This window comes from Lotus japonicus, chromosome 1 (assembly GCF_012489685.1).
Source record: "Lotus japonicus ecotype B-129 chromosome 1, LjGifu_v1.2".
Classification (NCBI taxonomy): domain Eukaryota; kingdom Viridiplantae; phylum Streptophyta; class Magnoliopsida; order Fabales; family Fabaceae; genus Lotus; species Lotus japonicus.
In genome coordinates, this window is record NC_080041.1 from 128,560,611 (window position 1) to 128,566,441 (window position 5,831).

A 5,831-nucleotide genomic window follows, 5' to 3' on the forward strand; every position below is an offset into this window, starting at 1 on the left:
AACCCATTTGATCAATATGTACCCGGTGAATTCCAATTGGAGCAAATGTTGCACCAAAGGTTGTATAGTAAGAGAAACATTGCTCAAAATATTTCATACTGGACCCAAGATCCAATCAATATTGAGACTATAAGAGTTCAATTTAAGAGTAAATAGCAATTATGTTAAACATTAAATGGAACAGATAAAACCCATTTATCAAAATGCAGCCAATGGTGTTCAAAGAAATGTAACATAAATCAAGTACTTAGTTCTTAATTCAGATATAACACAGTCCATAGATAATAGATAATAGTACACAACGATTTATTTCAGCAGATCCTACAAGTTCCACCAGTTACCGAAGCACAAAGAAATAAACACTAGGAAATTTACAAACCACAAGGAACTTCCATGAAGACAAACACAAACAGACTTGCAATCTAACCAGTAAATTGAATGATCATGCCATGACCACGTCTTTGAACGAAGCAGCCTCGGTACAGTTTCACTTGCACCTGATTCAAATTGAAACAATCCTCAATAACTGCAATGAATAGCATGAAAATAATATAGAAGAAGCATTACCATCAAACAAGATCTTACCTTAATTTCGGCATAGCACGGTCAACACTCTCCATCGACAGTAAGCCAGGTGAAGACTAAGGAAAGAAGCATTAACCAAAGGTATGGAAAACATCATAAAGGGCTAGTAGTAACTAACAGGTTGCATAACACTGATTAACCCTAGAAAACTAAAGCAGCCAGCTGCAGAAGATTATATAACTAAAACCCTTCCAACTTTTCTTTGTAAAAAAACAGAAAAGATGTGAAGGGATAAGCTAAAGAAAAGAGAAATTAAAAGAAGAGAAACAAAAGATAGGTTAAGGGAGAAAAGAAGGATAAGTAGGCAAGGTAGTAACTGCTGGCTTGTAAAGAGTAGATCATCTAGAAGACTATAAATAAGAAACTAAAATTTGAAGGAGGCTAAAGAAGAAAAGGATTGAGCTCTAAAAGGGTTTTTGTAAGTGCAGGACTCTACAATCTACAGTATGTACTGAGGCAAGAGGTTAATCATTCTACGAGGAGATGATGCTGTGAACTACATACCATGAATTCAGGATTCAGTTAAAATACTAATAACTTCTTCAGGCCAAATGAAATAAAACACCGACAACCATGTCCATTCCATGCAACTCTGATCCATTGCTATCATTCTGCTTCCCACCCATTTCCCCAGCAGAAGCTTCCATCCATGTCACATGAGTCACACATAGCAAAACCTGCTCCAAAAGAGCCTCACATCCCACATACCGTTTAAGGCTTTAAGCTTTGATGGAGATTGTCGACCCACCACAGCCATAAATTATCACTTCACCATTGTAGGTGCAGTCACCACCATTACTGAAAGCTACACAAACTCAAACCAACTCAGACCATAACTCTTATTTAGTCACTCTATTCACATCTAATCTAAAACTAACCCAACTTAATTTAAAAGAGGCTTATTTACAGTAAACGGCTTCTCACGGAGTTTCATTCATCATCATCCAAGTCAAGGTTGAGAATGCGACGCAAAGTCTTGGTCGCAGAATCAGCATTGGCAAGGAAATCACTGGCAGAAGGAGAATACTCCCGGCGAGGGGAGCAAGGTGCAGACTTGGCCATTAGGTGCATTTCAATCTTAGGGCAGGAACTAGGCAGATCAAGGGAAACAGTCCTCTTCGGTTTAACAGAGAATTTCGGGATAGGCAAGGAACTCGGTGGCGGTGAATTTGAGTAAGTAGGTCCAGCCCAAAGTTCAGATAGCAAAAAGCTCCTATCACAAACATTCTCACAGAAAATTCTCTCCTTCTTACAGCCTTTCACTTTGATAGCAACCGGGGCACTGCCGGGGGTAGTTTTGCAACGGGTTTTGGTCCGCGGGTTCGAGTTCGGAGTAGTTAAAACTGTTTTTGATGAAGCTGAGGATGTTTTTTTAGGTTCAGGTGTGGTGCAAGATTTCAATGGAGTTGGTAGAATACCAGATCCAGTTTGAAAAGCCCTACAATTCATCCCTCTGAAATGCCTTGAAGGTGAAGGATACCCAAATCCACCATGGCCTTGAGACTTAGACCTGTGCTGTGCCACAACAAGCATCTCCATAGATAACACAAACAGATCACAATTCTATGATGATGATCCACTACAAAGGTATCAGAAATCGATCACAACTCACAAATGAACCAAAATTGAACAAGTAGATTCCCCACAACAACCTCGTTGATTCAATCAACCACCCAGATTGTTGTTCAGTGGTTCAGATCACCCAGATCTTCTTCACAGAAACGAAATGAAACCTAATACGGAAAATTCTCGAACACTGGAAAAACAGAAATAAACAAACGAAAAAAGAGAAAGTATTAAAGTATGAACGTAGAAGAGTAGAAAAAAACATGCTTTCAGTAATGGGTATCAACAGAAATGGAAAAAAAAATTGAGGAGTTTAGAGGAGAAAATTACCAACTAGTGTAGGAGATTTTTGTTTTCTTCTTCTGCTTCTGCTTCTGCTTCTGCTTCTTCTTCTTCTCTGTGAGATGTGTGTTTTTGAGTGAAGGAAACTGGAAGTGAAAATGGGAAAGTGGAGGCGCAGAAGAAGAGGAAGAGGGTTGGAACTTGGAAATGGAAGGGATCTGAAGGGAGGGTGAGAGAGAGAGAGATATGGGGGAGTGTGTTCCTTAATACATTTTTCTTTTCTTCTATGCAACGGGTGGATAGTTCAATGTTGACTATTTTGCCCCTATTGAGAGGATGGAAAGGACTTTCTAGCCATGGCATTTTATTGGGAGTTGGTGGTCTACTACTACTCAACCAACTCATGTAGGATTACTCATTAATAAATCTAATTCAATAAAAAGTAAAAATGGTATGGAAAAACAAAGGAGGGTTATCTTATGCATAGTCCTACCAACACATGTTGCTTAGTTGATATTGACAAAATACTTCCTCATTGATGTAAGGGTTCTTGAGTAATGTCATAGTATGTGGTAGTGATTGGAGTCGAATTCACCTAAACGTTTATTCATTGAAAATCTTATGCATAACTCAAATATTTGGCATATGGGATAAATCCTCAACTTTCAGTTAGCCGAAATGTCCCAACAGATTGAAAATGCACCCTTATAAGAAAGTTGTAGATAACAACACTCAAAAGTTATTGTAAATATTTAGAATTTTGTCGGAATGAAAAAACATGTTTTCACTATTATTGAATACAGGGTATGAAAGGAGTTTCTTTTTATGATCATGTGAGTGGAAGATTATGATAAAGTCAATGGTCCAATGTATTATGACTTATATTATGGGGTTTTTTTTAGTACCCATATGTTTTTGTAATCATTTGGATATTATCATTAACAAGTTATAGTGGGAAAGTAAAATGAAAATAGAGGGTTCATTTCATTGGGTAAGATAAAATTCTCTTAGTAGCACAAAAGAAAGGAGGAGGAATATGATTCCGAAGCATAAAGCCTTTAATGATGCACTTTTCATCAAACATGGTTGGAGAATTAAGAATCAATCATAGTCTATCATGGCTAAGGTAATCAAAGTGTTGGCGTAAGAAAGAAAGGCACAACTTGATTCAGACAGTATGATAGAGCGAGAAAGCACGAATAAACCACACATAAACTTTGTTCACGCAGTTCGGCCAATTGAGCCTACCTCTGCGGCTATAGAGTAGCTATAGCTCCCTTTATTGATTCTCAATAATCAATTGTGTTTGCAATAGCAATTTCTCTCAACTGCCTAATTGTCTCACACATCTGCAATAGCAGTATCTCTCAACTGCCCAATTGCTGTGTACCCTCGCACACCGCTGAATTGCGGCGCACTTGCACACCGCCCAATTGCGGCGCACTCCGCACACACCTGGTGCACACTAGCGCATGGCACACTTTTATTGTTAGAGGTCTTATCTATTTATAGGACACTACTAACTCTAGTATTACAAGATAAGATAATCTAAACATCTTATCTAAACCCATTAGATAAGATAGAGTTTTATCTTAACCCATAAGATAAGATAGAGTCTTATCTAAACCCATAAGATAGAATCCCTCTAACCCAATATCACAATCCCCTTAAATCAAATTCAAATAACTGATAAGATAATGAGCCAATCCCAACAATCTCCACCTTGGCGAATTCTCGAACCCTCGTGAAGATCAAATGCTCAGCTTCTGAATCCTGATTTCCGGGACTGTGTTCTCCATTAAATCAAATCCTAATAAACTAGATATTTGGCCTCAAAATAAAATCTGTGGGCCCCAGATTTTCCTAATGAGCCAATTCCCAACAATCTCCACCTTGGCGAATTCCAAACTCCCTTGTGATGATCTGTTGCTTCAGTTTCTCCTCTCACTGACTTCTGCAATCCTCATGGCCTTTATCCGTAGCGGAAGATATCCAACCTTGCACCGCCGTTCGCTCCACCGTGAGAAACGGAACACTCCACCTGACTACACCGTCAATGGATACTTTCAGCACACCAGCCTCGGTCCCGCGAACCAGGCGCTCTGATACCAATTGTTGAGGAATAAAAAGGAGGCACAACTTGATTCAGACAGTATGATAGAGCGAGAAAGCACGAATAAACCACACAGAAACTTTGTTCACGCAGTTCGGCCAATTGAGCCTACCTTTGCGGCTATAGAGTAGCTATAGCTCCCTTTATTGATTCTCAATAATCAATTGTGTTTGCAATAGCAATTTCTCTCAACTGCCTAATTGTCTCACGCATCTGCAATAGCAATTTCTCTCAACTGCCCAATTGCTGTGTACCCTCGCACACCGCTGAATTGCGGCGCACTTGCACACCGCCCAATTGCGGCGCACTCCGCACACACCTGGTGCACACTAGCGCATGGCACACTTTTATTGTTAGAGGTCTTATCTATTTATAGGACACTACTAACTCTAGTATTACAAGATAAGATAATCTAAACATCTTATCTAAACCCATTAGATAAGATAGAGTTTTATCTTAACCCATAAGATAAGATAGAGTCTTATCTAAACCCATAAGATAGAATCCCTCTAACCCAATGTCACAATCCCCTTAAATCAAATTCAAATAACTGATAAGATAATGAGTCAATCCCAACACAAAGCCAAGTACTTTTTGGATTCTGATTTATTAATAGTCAGTTAATTACACTTAGCAAAGAACTCAACAACAACTTGACTACCAAGAAAATGGATTATAGCCCATAGGAATTGGGCAAGATGTAAACATGTGGAAGGCAATTGGATTCCCAGACACAACGTTTAAAGGAAATAGAGTATCAAACCTACAAATGAGGACATCCGATTCTCGCATGTTTATATATATTCGTCCCTTTTGAAGCCAACCCGATTATACAAATTCAGGTTATCCTGAATCAGATAGGTTTATGTCAAAAAAAAATTAATAATAATAATATTAATAATAATAATGGGGAACAAAATATAGTGTTTACCCTAAGATCTTTCCACGATGCTAGTTGGAAGAGGAAACACTTGGTCATGCTTTGAAGGATTGTGAACGTGAAGAAAGACATGGTTTGCTTAACCATTTGTATAAGAACGGTCTCGTGTCCACTTATACTCTTAGGAGAGAATTTTTGGCAGAATTTCTAAATAATTTTTTAAGCTTAACTTTTGCAAAGATTTTAAGAATTGGAAAGAGTTTTTTTTTGGATTTATTAGATATATTTGCTTATTTATGATTTTTTGAAATTTTAAGTAATTTTTTTTGAAATTAAATTTTAAGTAAATGAAAGCATATTCATTTGGATTTTGAATTTTTGCCATCATTTTTTGTATTTTTTATA

The 5,831-nt window shown here is 37.9% G+C and overlaps 1 long non-coding RNA gene across 1 annotated transcript; it reads right to left on the bottom strand.

Annotated features, from left to right (window-relative positions):
* Positions 1–216: 216 nt before the first annotated feature.
* LOC130730609 (uncharacterized) lies at positions 217–2,697 on the bottom strand. The gene is made up of 3 exons (XR_009016392.1): positions 2,482–2,697; positions 586–2,341; positions 217–497 (listed from the first exon to the last, which is right to left on the bottom strand). It is a non-coding gene; the product is annotated as an uncharacterized LOC130730609 (long non-coding RNA).
* Positions 2,698–5,831: the final 3,134 nt, after the last annotated feature.